This window comes from Pan troglodytes, chromosome 4 (genome assembly GCF_028858775.2).
Source record: "Pan troglodytes isolate AG18354 chromosome 4, NHGRI_mPanTro3-v2.0_pri, whole genome shotgun sequence".
NCBI classification, from domain to species: Eukaryota; Metazoa; Chordata; class Mammalia; order Primates; family Hominidae; genus Pan; species Pan troglodytes.
The window spans coordinates 4,144,134-4,159,263 of NC_072402.2; the positions used below are offsets into that span (position 1 = coordinate 4,144,134).

Below are 15,130 nucleotides of genomic sequence, written 5' to 3' on the forward strand. Positions count from 1 at the left end.
AGAAAAAGTCTTTAATACGCCTGTGGTGGACACAAAAAGTGGTAAATGAGTATTTTGTTTAGAACTTGGTATTGCCATCTACAAGGGTACAGTCTTCTGATTTCAGACAGCTGATGTGGATGGGTCAGTAGATGGATATTAGCTACAAACAGGCTACAGTAGATTTGTCCAGCAGGAACTAGGGGACCCCAAGTTTGCACAGCTTTATAAGGTAGAAAGATCCCGTCAGAAGCCAAGATCTGGGTGTCTTCCCCACTGGTTAGCTGGGACAGAAGGCAGGGCACTTAGTTAAGCTACGACACAGGTTTTTCATCTATTAAAATAAGGCCGTTGGGCAAGCCTTCATCTCTGAGGGCCGTCCAAATCCCACATTCACTGATCATGAATCAGACACTTGGGGTCTGTAATTCTGCCTCCTCAAAGCCACGAGACTTGTGCAGCGGCATCACATCCCTATTGTGACTCAATGTATCAACCAGTCATGAAAATCATAGTGACAGGGGCTCCTCTCAGACCCACAAAAGGCACCACCACATTAGGCTGCACATACACAGGCCCATGACTGCCTCTTGCCTTTCAGGAACTGTGTTTTAAAAGTGCCACATGCTCTTTCTAAGACGGTAACACTTCTCGAGGCTCAGAAGGAGCCAAAATGACCTCAGGAGTACCTCGTTCTTTGTTATAAAGCAATAGGGGGCACGTGCCAAGACACTGAATTCAGCTTGTCAGACGAGGTCAGAAAGCAAGAGCACTGCCTGGAATGTGTATTCATCAGAATGCATTGTCTTCAGAGGTGTGTGCAGACAAATTCTGCCAGCTCCTGAAGTACAGGTGACTTTATTGGTAGGTAAGGCTGAATCTATGCTGAAGCATACCTAGGTGTGTCTAGCACAGCTACTATCTCCATCATACCTTCTACAAGACTGACTTAGTCTGCTCAGGCTGTGATATCAACTCATCACACCCGGGCTGGGAGAGGTGGCTCACGCCTGTAACCCCAGCACTTTGGGAGGTCGAGGCAGGCTGATCAAGAGGTCAGGAGATCCAGACCATCCTGGCTAACATGATGAAACCCTGTCTGTACTAAAAATACAAAAAATTAGCTGGGCGTGGTGGCAAGCGCCTGTAGTTCCAGCTACTCAGGAGGCTGAGGCAGGAGAATCGTTTGAATCCAGGAGGTGGAGGTCGCAGTGAGCTGAGATCGCCCCACTGCACTCCAGCCTGAGTGACAGGCTGGAGTGTCACTCCAGGCTGGAGTGACAGAGCAAGACTTTGTCTCAGAAAAAAAAAAAAAATTATCACACTGGGTGGTAAAACAACAGTTTAACTGGGTGTTTAAACAACAGATTTTTTTTTCTCACAGTTCTAGGGGCTAGAAAGTCCAAGGTCAAGGTTCTGGCAGGGTTAGGTTCCTGGTAAGGCCTCTTGTTTTGGCTTGCAGATGGCCTCTTCTCGCTATGTCCTCAAAGGGTGCCTCTTCCACTTCTTATAAGGACACCAGTTCTATCTGAGTAAGGCCCCATCCTATAACTTCCTTAAAGGGTCTCTTTCTGGAAACAGTCGCATTGAGGGTTAAGGCTTCAAGGGATGCGTTTTGCCAGGACACAATTCAGTCCTATCACTGACATTCACTGATGCTCAGCTGAAACCATGACTCTTCCGACCCAATCCTGGGCCAAACCCTCTGTATTGTTCACCATTTATACTCTCATTGATCAGGTGTTGCTTTGAATTGTACAGTGTTCCCACACACACATGCACACACACACATGCACATACACATGCATACACACAAGCACTCACAGGTGTGCCTGCCACACTTCTGCTCCTATAGTAACTTGCTCTCAGCTTTTCTGAGATTTTAACTCCTCTGTCCTACAGTTAAAACAGAAGTCTTAACCTAAGTATGATGTGCATGAAAACAAAACAATTTATAAAGCTGGGGCAGGTCTCCACTCAGTTGTGTTTTTTGTTGTTGTTGTTGTTGTTGTTTTGAGACGGAGTCTCACTCTGTCACCCAGACTGGAGTGCAGTGGCGTGATCTTGGCTCACTGCAAGCTCCGCCTCCCGGGTTCATGCCATTCTACTGCCTCAGCCTCCTGAATAGCTGGGACTACAGGTGCCCGCCAGCACACCCGGCTAATTTTTTCTATTTTTAGCAGAGACGGGGCTTCACCATGTTAGCCAGGATGGTGTCGATCTCCTGACCTCATGATCTGCACGCCTCGGTCTCCCAAAGTGCTGGGATTACAGGCATGAGCCACTGCACCCGGCCTCCCCTCAGTATTTTGAGGTAAATATCCTGGATAAACACTAAAAGCATCTTTAATGAAGCCGACATAAAAGGAAGAGCTAAAGTGAGAGAATATCTTTACAGTCTTCATCTATTCTGATTTCATGGCGCCTCCCTGGCAACATTCGTGTGCCCAGGAGGCTGGTGGAGGGAAGAAGATGTCTCCACACATGCGTGTGTTCATATGGAAAGGTCCCTGGTTCATTGAGGGTGATCTGTGGTTTTCCCACAAAAGCTGCGTGATTTTCAAAGGAGAAAGTCTAGATTTCTGTTCTTTTAGATTCTCTCAAAATGAAAAAAAAAAAAAGCTAACTCTATATTTTAAGTTTAATTTTTTTCTCCCATAAAACCAAATCCAAAATTTGAATAAAGCGACCAATTGATATATTTTCCTAGCACTTTTCGGCTCATCAATGAGTTTACCTTGGCTATTGAGATGGATAGGGCTGACTAGTTATTTTACACATATCTGTACTTTTACCATTACACAAGATTTGGTTGTAAAGTATCAAGACAGTTTTAAGAAATAACATCCTGGAGGTAACACTTGTTAGCTGTGTATCAAATGCATTGCAGGCACTCATATTCATGCACACAGCAGGCATTTATTGATTGCCTATTTTGCACCAGGCTCCTTGTGATGGAAGTTGAGGAGAGTGGCTTGTGGTGCCTCCCCTGGCCCAACTGCTTCCTGGTGCTGATGTTCAGGGACAATTGGGGGCCACTCTGCCCATGGGTGAGCTACAAAAAGTCAGACCCAGGATGCATCATTCTTTTATCCACAGGATACACATGTGTACACACAACACACACATGCACACACATGTACATACACTTATACACACTATACACACATATATACACGCATACACACTATACACAAATACATAATACACTACACATATGCACACACATGTACATACACATGCACATGTATACACACTATATATACATGTATACATATATGCACTATATATACATGTATCTACACATAGACATGTATACACACACCACATATGCACACACATTCACATATACACACTATACACTCATCTATACATGTTTACACACTATAATACACACTACACATGCACATATGTGCACATACAAATATATACACACTATACACTCATACACTATAATACACACACTACACATGCACACACTATACACACACATAATACACACACTACACATATGCACACACTATACACAATAACACACTACACATATGCACACATGCACATACACATATACACACACTATACACCATATATACACATATACACACTATAATACACATTACACATATGCACACTTTCACATACACATATACACATACTATACACTCATATATACATGTATACACACTGTAATACACACTACACATGCACACAATGCACATACACATGTCCACACACTATACACTCATATATACACACATATACACATAATATCCACACTACACATATGCACACACTATACAGACATATATACATTTATAGACCCTATACACAAATACACACACATAATACACATACTAAACATGTGCACACACATGCAAATACACATATAAACACAGTACACACAAATACACATATACACACTATACACACTACACATGTGCACACACTTGCACATACACATATACACACACTATACATGCATATATACACATATACCCACTATACACAAATACACACACATAATGCACTACACATATGTGCACACACACCCCACATTCTATTAAGTTGCTCAAACTTCCCTTTCAACCATCTTAAATCAGAAAGTTTGGTATTTTTCAGAGTCTAAAACATCCTCAAAGGTAATGAGGTGCTATGGAATTTAAGGCAATTCCAAGAGGAAAACTGGAAACACTGGGAGCATCTGGGCTGTGACCCCGGAGCAAGGCAGAGACTGCCTGCGAGGCAGTGTGGAGGGAGGACACCCATCTGAAGTGCACATTCTAGCTTGCTGGTTAAAATCGCCTTCATGATGGTATTGTCACACTTTGTATCTAGGCTATCACTTTCTTTTTATGCATAAAAATTTCAGCATTGATCTCAGCAGGACACAGCCAAAAAACAGCATGCACTCTGCAACGGCTGTAAGAGCAATGTCTCATTTGATAAAACGGCTAAGCACAATAGTTTAATCTTCAGCATCTGAAGGCATGAAAGTTTGAATTTTACAGACACCTGTTAAAATCTAATCATGGCACCAAAATTAAATTGGCCAGAGTTACGATTCTTATGATTAAATAATGATATAATTCTTACCGTCCGGGAGAGGGGGGCGGAAATTCAGCTAAACAAACCACTCTACAAAATCCTCCAGATTGCAGGAAAATTTTAATGACTTAAGGGCCATAGTACAAATCCTGCACATCAGCCTAGCAGAGCTACACTGCTATCCTGGGGCTGTGGGGATTGTATCTTGACGTAAATTATGCCTCAGCATGCATCCTTAACTTTACAATGCAAGCGTTTGCTGTGAGTTCCTACAGGCTCTGTTCCTGTTGGCTTTCCAACACAGACATTCGCCTTTAGTGACACAAGCCATGAACAGCCCTCCCATGCCCACGTCCTCAACACACAACTCTTAGAAGAGCATCACAAGGCAGGTAGTGAATCTGCCACTGTGCAAGCGTCTAATTTTCTCAGGCCCTAGGACTACAAGAAGTTAATTTATTCCTGGAGTGGATTGAGGAATCTACACCTAAATGCTGACGCCAAATAGAGCCAACAGCCACAGCTCAGTCTGCGTCTGGGCAGTGCGAGTGGATGGGGCCTTTCACTGACCTGAGAGCATCGAGGGAAACACTGCAGAAGTCTATCCTTAATAAGAGCCGGCAAGGTGGGAGGCTATCAATATTCCCTTCCAGGCTCCTCAAAAAGCTAAATACAGAATTACTGTATTAGTTCATTTTCATGCTGCGGATAAAGACATACCCAAGACTGGTTAATTTATAAAGGAAAGAGGTTTAATGGACTCACAGTTCCACATGGCTTGGGGGACCTCACAATCATGGTAGAAGGTGAATGAGGAGCAAAGTTACATCTTACGTGGTGGCAGGCAAGAGAGAATGAGAATCACGTGAAAGGGGTTTCTCCTTCAAAACCATCAGATCTCGTGAGACTTATTTACTATCACGAGAACATGGGGGAAACTGGTCCCATGATTCAATTGCCTCCCACCGGCTCCCTCCCACAACAGGTGGGAATTATGGGAGCTACAATTCAAGATGAGATTTGGGTAGGGACACAGCCAAACCATATCAATTACCACATGATCCAGGACTTCTCCTGCTAGGTACACACCCAAGAGAGTTGAAAATAGGTACTCAAACAAAGGCATGTACACACATGTTTACAGAGGCAGTATTTAGAGTAGTCAAAAGGTATAAGTAAATGAAATGTCTATCAACTGATGAATGGGTAAACAAAATGTGTTCCATCCATAAAAAAGAATAAAATTTGGGCAAGAAAAGAAGTACTGATACATGGTGCAACATGACAAACCTCAAAAACATACACTGAGTGAAAGGAACTAGACTCAAAAGGGCACACATTGTATCATTTCATTTGCATGAAACATCCAGAATTGGTAAATCCATAGAAACAGAAAGCAGATTGGAGGTAGCCAGGCACTGAGGGAGGGGGAAATGAGGAGAAATTGCTTAATGGCCAGAGAGGTTTAGTTTGGGATGATGAAAAAGGCTTTGGAACTCCATAGAGGTGAGGTTTGCATAACACTGTGAATATACTAGATGCCACTGAACTGTACACATTAAAATGATTAAATTTGTGGCCGGGCATAGCAGCCCACAACTGAACGAGAGGCATGTGCTCTCCCTGACTCACTCTGTCTCACTTTCTCTATCTCTCTCTCTCCCTTCTCTCTCCTCCTTTCTTTCTGTCTCTCCCCCTCTTTTCTGTTCTTCCCTCTTCTCCCACATTTCTGTCTCTCTACACTCTTCTCTCCCTCTCTTTTCTTCTCTTTCTTTCTGAAAGCAGCGCAATCCTAACACTTTGGGAGATGGAGATGGGAGGAACCCCTGAGCCCAGACCAGCCTTGGCAACATAGGGAGGCTCTATCTCTACAAAAAATTTAAAAATTAGCCTGGCATGGTGGCACATGCCTGTAGTCCCAGCTGATCCAGACAGGAGAATCGCTTCAGCCCAGGAGAATGAGGCTGCAGTGAACCACGACTGCATCACCGCACTCCAGTCTGGGTGGTAAAGCAAGACATTAACTCAAAAATATATAAATAAATAGAAATATTAAAATGACTAATTTTATGCTATGTGAATTTCACCATAATTTTTGTAAATCAATTGTGAGTGTATAACCTCCACCGTCTAAGTCTGGCCAGGTCAGTAAGGGCAACTCCAACCCACACCAGGAAACATGGACATGGAGCATGCATGCTGGGTACAGCATTTTGTCACTGCTGTTTTTTTGTTTATGTCTTTGTTTCTGCTTTTGTCCAAAAGCTCTAACAAACATCAGCAGTGGCTTTGCACCACTTAGCAGGACATCATCTCTGGATGACACCCAAAGGCACTGTCTGGCAGCTTCCAGCCAGCATGGACCAGACACTGACTCTCAGGGGAACTTAGCCCTCTACCGACTTGGAAGAAAAGAGACGGTAGCAGCGGCTCAAAGCTGATGTGATGTGGGGACCCACAGACATCACCGTGGACTGAATCAGCAGAGCGAACGCCATGAGAAGGTATCAGGCTACAACTTCAGAAAATGCAGCTTAGCAAGAGACAGCTCGATGAACAGGCATCCAGAACATGGCACCTTCTTGCAAAGAAAGGCTGACCTTGAGGAACTGCTGAGATACGCACTTGTTTCTGCAAAGAGTCACTGTGTTTCCCACCCAATACCCAGAGTGAACGCGCTCAGTGCGCGGGCCTTTGGCCAGACCTACTCTCAGGGTGTTGCGTCATGACAGCAAAGCCTTTTAACATGTTAGGACCAATGGTGCAAGACCATCCAACCCAAAATCAGCCTGTCTAGGTAGACCTGCCTTGGCTTCATTCAGAACAACAGTGTACACTCAGCGGCAAGCTCCAGTGGGCTCCAGCTTCCCTGAACAGGAACACAGAGTCTGCCCTCTGGAGAGGGAGCTGAACCCCCAGGGAGGCAGAGAGGGGAGGAAGGGGGAGGGCAGAGAAGACACAGGGCTCTGTAGCCCCACGCTCTGCCCCAGGGCCGGTGGACATCGCCCTGAGTCCTCAGCTGTCATCGCTGGGGACAGTGACAAAGGCCTCTTCATCATCACACATTGGGTTCTGCACTCTCCCTCAGCCAGTGCACACAGGTCTCTCCCGCTGCCCATGTTATCACAGAGCTGGAAACGCTTGGGCCTGGCCTATGTTCCATTTCTCTGGAATGTCTTCCTTTCTTGTTCTAAAAATTGGGTGCCCTGCTAGTTTTACCGTCAACTTTCCTTCCCTCCCCTTTTTACCATCTCCCCTCCCCATTTCAATTAAATAAACGGCTTTGAGCGGAGAAAAAAAATTTGGGGGCATCCCATAACGCTGATGCCTGGGCACATGTGCCCTCTGCCCTATTACAGCCCTGGCACACTCACTCTAACCCCCATCCCACCTCTCTGCCTCTCTGCCCCTCTCTCACTCTCTCGCTCTCCCTTTCTCTCTGTCTCTCTCTCCCTGTCTCTCTCCTCTTTTCCTTCTATTCCTGTCTTTCTCTCTCCCTCTTTCTGTTCCTCCCTCTTCCCCCACATCTCTGTCTCTCTACACCCTTCTCTCCCCATCTCCTCTTCTCTCTCTTCCCCTATTTTTCTCTCTCCCCCTTTGTCTCTGTGTCTCTCCCCCTTCCTGTCTCTCTCCTTCTCTCTTTCTGTCTCCCTGTCTCTCTCCCTCTCCCTTTCTCTATCATCATTATCTCTCTCTCTCCCTCTCGCTGTCTCTGTCCCTCTCTGTTTTTCTCCCCCTCTCCCTCTCTCTCCCTTTTTCCCTATCTCTCTCCCTCTATCTCTGTCTCTTTCCCTCTCCCTGTCTCTTTCCCTATCCTATCATCATCTCTGTCTCTCTCCCTCTGTCTCTCTCTTTCCCTCTCCCTGTCTCTCTCTATCATCGTCTCTGTCTCTCCCCCTCTCTGTCTCCCTCTCTCTCTCCCTGTCTCTCTCCCTCTCTCTCTGTCTCTTTCCCTCTCTCCTGTCTTGCCCCCACCCGGCCTCTCTCTCTCCCTCCTCTCCAAGTGGCTGAGCAAGGGGATTGCTTCCTCTGCATTATCTACCTTGAGCCCTCCAGGCCCCATTGACTGTCCAGCGATCAATATGTTTGGTGGGGGAGGGAGGCCCCCGAGCGGGCCTGCACAGCTGAAGCCCCGGGTGGCCAGAGCACTTAAGATGAGGACTGTATAATTAAGTGGAGGCCGGCTCTCTCCTGCGGCACTGGGCGTTATTAAGACGAGGAGCCCCTCTCATTACCCGGTCAAGAGCGCCGCGATTGGCCGCTGCGGTCAGGCCTCTGGTGGCCCCTTTGTCACCACCCTGGAAAGAGTGCACTTTCTGTCGGAGCTCGCTTTGCCAAATGCTATCATTTTAAAAGCCATGAAAGAGAGGGAGCTGGGCCTAGGGGTATACACAGCCCCATATGCCGGCGACAGTGATACAAGTGTAATTCTAGACTATTAGAGTGACACATAAGATCATTTCTGCCCCGGAACATGAGACAGCTGAGGGGATTATGCAGGACAGGCTGTCATGCAATGAAATTTTCAGAAATCTGTTAACCCCAGCTCAGACCCAGTGAATATTTTATTGCTTAACACTGAGAAAAAGTATATTTATTAACTATAGAAAGATCCAGCCCAGAGGCTGGGCAGATGAAAGGTGGGAGAAGCAGAACACACTTGACACCAGCAGGAAGGCTCGAAGCAAGGTGGTGCGTGGGGCAGGGACCCTAACCCATTCAGCCCGGCCTGGAGGCTCTCGGGATTAAATCCCATGGGGAGGGCAGAGGGAGCCCGGACCGGCCTGCAGGAAACACTCGGGCTGGACCATTCCAAGACATTAGAGGAAGCCACATCACACGTATCTGGCAGTGGAAAAACCATACACCTCTGGCCAGGGAGGGAGGCAGATTTCAGGAGTAGATTTTCTCTGGTCGTATTTTCTTGGAAAAATGAAAATCCAGACTCTATGTTGGACTCCAACCGTTTTTAATCCTAATAGAAAGGATAGTTTTTATTTTTGCAGGAAAATGGGAAACAAAGCATGACTCAGAATCACAGACTTTAAGAGGAGAAGGCTGCTGTCTGTGTGATACCCACATGAGATGCATCGTCAATGCAGAAATATCTCAGTAAAAACACTTTAGACTCCTTCCCTGCGGGGTGATTTCGGAAAAGGCAAAGTGCTGGCAATCTAGGTGTGTTTTCCCAGCTAGCCAAGGAAAAGGAAAGAGGATGGCAGGGAGCCAGGGGCAGTGCCTTCCTAAGTCAGGAGAAGTTGGGGAAGCACACTGGGGTCTCCCCACCGTGCAGCAAGGAGGGAAGGGAGCCTAGGTCTGCATCCCTGTGGGCTCTCTTAGGCAAGCCGACTGCCCCCCACACCCTGTTCCCTCCCATCTTGGCCAGGGAAACTGAGTCAAGAAGAGACTAAGGCCCCTGAACTTTCCAGAGGGCTTCAGAGACTTAGATAACCTCCTGTCCAGAAGTCCCCAAGGCTGGATCTGCAATTTCTTCTAGGACTGACAAAAACTAAACCATTTCTGGCAGGTTTGAATAAATTAACTCTTTTTTACCTAATAAATCTCCACATCAGTTCAACCCCCACCTTGTGCTAGTTATGGTGACTAACTCTTTTTTTTTAATAAATAAACTTGAGACAAGACATACAGAGTTATAAAATACATGGCTTATCTAAAACAGTTCATTCCTAGCTTCCCCCCTACACACACACACAACACACACACACACACACACACACACACACACTCACTCACTCAGAAACAGCGATGAAAGTGGAGCCCGGCCCAGCTTTTCAGCAAATCGCTGAGATTACCGAGATAACGTTTGCCCGACAATGTCACAGGGTCATGGAAAAAACCAACACAATATGCTTCTCCAAACCCACCCCATCTGAACGCCGGCTCGAGTGTAAGCAGAGCCCAGGGGGTGAGCGGGCAGAACAAAAGCAGCCCTCTGCTAATTGACTGAAAAATTAGCCCGGTTGCCCCATGGGAGGCACGGGAGGCTGCAGCAGATGGAGGCTGCTTGGGCGCCCGGCTCAGAAAGCCACTCGCAACCTGCTGGGGCTCTGCCGCAATTATGGGTCACAACACTCCTCTTGTTAAACAGACACCAGCAAGCCTGACCGAGGAATGGAAGGCCAGGAAGGTCACAGATGGCCTGTAAACCAGCGATTTCCCCTTCGGACCCGACACTGAACTTCCTGAAGGTGCCCATGTTTGTGCTTTGTGGGGGTTTGTTTGTTTTTGGTTTGGTTTAGTTTTTGTAGACTTAGCCTCTAGCCCAAACAGATGCTTTCCTGTGCACTCTTTGATTCTGGTGATCTGAATTAATTTATGTTCCCGCGCCTTCGTCCCCAGCTCTGGCTCTATGATCGCTGGGCGGCAGACGTGGTCGTGCAGAGCTCATTATACATGTGTGGGGTGTGTGTGTGTTCACGCACACACAGGCAGGCACCACTCCAAGTACAACTTCAGCAACACCAGGCAGGATTATTTATTCCTCTAACAAGAAATAAAACCTTGTAGCCACTGCAGGTTTTGTGGCTCAGAAAATGTTTTAATCACAGGTCTGCCCTGAGGTCTCAGGATGCAAAGTGCATTTTGACTAATACTGACTGTATCTCCTCCCAAAGCCTGCGAGTGGGAGATTCTTGAATATCTGACATTTTGAAACATCACATAAGCTGCAATTGATAAATAAATTATTGCCATCTGACACTAAATGGCCCGTGCCCCTTTGTCTCCTACCAGAAGAAATAAACATCTATTGCAATAAGGTAGGAATTTTATTCCATCTACTAATTTGAAATTTTAAAAAATACAGGTGTGCTTTTGTCACATACTCCTTAGATAAAGAACTATGACTTCAGTTTTTCCTGATATTACTGTTTTCTGTTAAAATGTCCATTATACAATTATTAATTCATATATCATATCTCACTTTACACAAATATCTTCATTTTTGTCCTAAGTTGAGCTTCTATAAGAGGCACTTCACTGGTGTACCCTTAAATTCCATCATTACAGCAATTCTAGAAAAAAAAAAAGTGAGAGAAAATCATCCATAATCCTCTTGTTAAACAGACACCAGCAAGACCGACCGAGGAAGGAAAGACTGGGAGGGTCACAAAGGGCCTGTAAACCAGTCATTTCTCCTTCAGACAAAAGGAACTTACCTTTTATCACTTTGTCTATTTCTTTTATTCACATGAACATTTTACATAAGATTAAATATAACACATAATGTTCAGTGTGATTCATTTTACTTATTATTATGTGTTTTATCACGTTGGCACGATCTGTTATTATTTTACTATCCCAGCAAGTGGCATTGTCATCATCTGCCTATTTCTCTGTTACTGGTCGTTTCGTCTCTTTTTCCTTAGTTTTCATGTTTAAACTATGGTGAGTAAGATTGGCCTTTGTGCGCTACAGTGGCATGCGTATGTGCAGATGGGTACCAGCATCACCACAACCACAACACGGAACAGTCCATCACATCACAGAAACTTCCTTGTGCTGTCCGTCCCCTCAGAACTGCACCTTCCCCTTCACCCTCGATGCTTAGCAACCACTGATACATCACCATATCATTATCATTATGATCCTTTTGTCTGTTTGAGAGTATCACATGAATATAAATGAAGTCACACAGTATGTGACCTTCGGAAACTGCCTTCTGTCGCTCAGTAGAACGTCCTTGACATTCACTCAAGCTGATCCTACAAGAGCACCTGCCTTTTTATTGCTGGGTAGCTCCTTGGCATGGGGTGTGCCAGGGCTGGTAAATTAATCCACCTGTGGAAGCGCACTGGGAGGCTCCCATTGTGCAGATATTACAAAGAAAGTTGTTTATATATATAAGCATAGAACTAATATATAAAAATATATGTTTATATATAAAAGTATATATGTATATAATAAAAGTGCATATGAAAGTGTATATATAAAAGTATCTACATGTATATGTAGATTTATATATACATATATGTATATATATACACAGATATATGAATTGATATATACATATGTGTGTGTGTATGTACATATATATATATATATATATATATATATATATATAAATCTGTGCAGATTTTTGTGTGAACACAAATTACATTTCTTTAGGCTAAATGCCCAGGGTTGGGGTTACGGGATCATGTGGTTAATAAATCATTAGCTTTACAAGAAATTTCCAAACTCTTGTCCAGATAATCTGTATAATTCTTCATGTCAATCAGCAATGTATGTTTCATTTGCTCTAGGTCTTCACCAGCACTTGAAATTGTGACTATTTTTATTCCAGCCTACAAATAGATGCATAGCGGTATCTCATCTTAGTTTTATTATTATTTCCCTACTGGTCAATCAATGATATTGTATATCTTTTTATGTGGTCATTTAATTTTTTATATCTTTGGTGAAATGTCTGTTTAAATATTTTGCTCATTTTTTTACTGTTTAGTTTTGAGACTTTTTTATGTATTTTGGATACATGTCCATGGCCAGATATGGTATGTGTTTTACAAAGATTTTCTCTCAGTCCATATTTGTATGTCATTCTTTTAACATTAACTTTTGAAAAGCAAAGTTTTTAATTTTGATGAAGTAATTTTTATATTTTTGTGTAGTTGACTTTTTAAAAAATTGTTGATACTCTTAGTGTAGAGTCATTTGTAACAGCTTATTATCCCTTTAATGTCTGTAAGGTGTAATTTCTATCTTTTTTCTTTCTTGATCTAGCTACAAGTTTGTCTACTTTATGGACCATTTCAAAAAACCAGTTTTCAGGATTTTTTTTCACTTTTCTCTATGGTTTTTCTGTCTTTAATTTCATGAATTTCTGCTCTTTTATTGGGATCTGTCATTCATTGATTTGTGTTTATTTTGCTCTTTTTTTTCTAGCTCCTCAAAGAAGCAGCATGAAGCCTTAATTTAAAACCTTTTTTAAGAAAGTTATTATATATACTTCTAATGCTATATATTTTTCCTCAAAGAAATGTGTCAAGTGTATTTTACAAATTTAATGTGACATAATCTTATTTTCTTTTTATTTAAAATATTTCTGAAGTTCTTTGGACTTCTCCTTCTCTCCATGAATTATTTGGAATTATGTTGATTAATTTCCAAATATTTAGATATTTTCTGGTTATCTTTCTCTTAAATATTTCTAGTTTTATTTTATTATGGTCTAAAAATTCAATTACATTTTTATGACTAGAAATACGAACTGTCTCTGTGAATGTTACATGTACATTTGAAAAGAATGTGTATTATTTTGTTTGAATAAAATGTTATTTAAATATTAATTAGGTCCAGTTGGCTAATGGTGTTACTCAGATCTTTCATATTCTTGATGATTTTCTGTATAAAATGGTCTGTATAAAAGTTTTATCTACTACAGAACAATGAATATCAATAGGCCCAACTAGAATTGCACACTTGTCTATTTTTTCTTTTAGTTCTGCTGTGTTTTGCTTCATGTTGTTAGGTGCATACATATTTCATATTGTTACATCATCTTAAATAATTGATTCATTTATCATTATGTGATGTCCCTCTTTAGCACAGTCATTTTCTTTGCTCTAAAGTCTAATTCTTCTGATTTTAATATAGATACTCTAGCTTTCTTTTAGTTAGAGTTTTCATGATATACCTTTTTCCATTCTTTTCCATTAATCTGCCTATATTATCATTTTTGAAGTGAGTTTGTATGGATAGCATATAAATTATATCAATTGCAATAAACTTTGTATTTTTATTCTTATATTAGGATCATTTCATATTTATGGTAATTATTAATACATTTGGATTTAGGTCTATCATTTTATTATTTGTTTCTTCTTTGTCCTATCTGCTTTTGCCTTTTTGCTTTTATTGGGTTATCTGCATTATTTTAATATTTCATTTTAGTTCATCTATTGCAATTTTTTTCTCTCTCTGTAAATACATGTACACATACATATATATGAACATATACATATATACATACACATATGTGTGTGTGTATGTATGTGTGTGTGTGTGTGTAATTTTTTAGGGTTTCTCTGGGGACTGTAATATATGTACTGAATTTTTCACTGTCTATTTAGAATCAATATTTTGCCTTACAACCATAAAGACTATAACTTCTGCCTTTATATTATAGTTGTTTTCATATATTAATAATCCCACCAGAAAAACTTTATAATTTTTGCAAGCATCAAATATATCTTAAAGATCTTAAGAGAAAAATAATATATTACACTTACTTAACATTTACCATTTCTGCTGTTCTTTCTTCATTCTGGTGGTCAAATATACATTCAAGTATTATTTTCCATCTGCTGAAAACTTTCTTAGCAATTATTTTAGATTGAGTCTTTTAGTAACAAACTTCCTTGTTGTCTCATCTGTGAATATTTTAATTCTGCCTTCATTGCTGAGAAAAGTGGTCATTAGATATAGAATTTAAGGTGGGCAATTGTTTCCCTTCAGCACTTTAGACATATTCTGTCTCTTCCTTCTGACTTCCATCATTTTTGATGAAAAATCCACATATCTTTCTAATCATTCCCACATGGGTAATACATGATTTTTAACTGGGCACTTACTTTAGTTTGTTTCA

At 42.2% G+C, this 15,130-nt stretch overlaps 1 long non-coding RNA gene across 3 annotated transcripts in view; it reads right to left on the reverse strand.

Annotated features, from left to right (window-relative positions):
- Positions 1-15,130, reverse strand: part of LOC104006326 (uncharacterized) — a 351,098-nt gene that overhangs the window by 296,377 nt on the left and 39,591 nt on the right. The window lies entirely within an intron of this gene.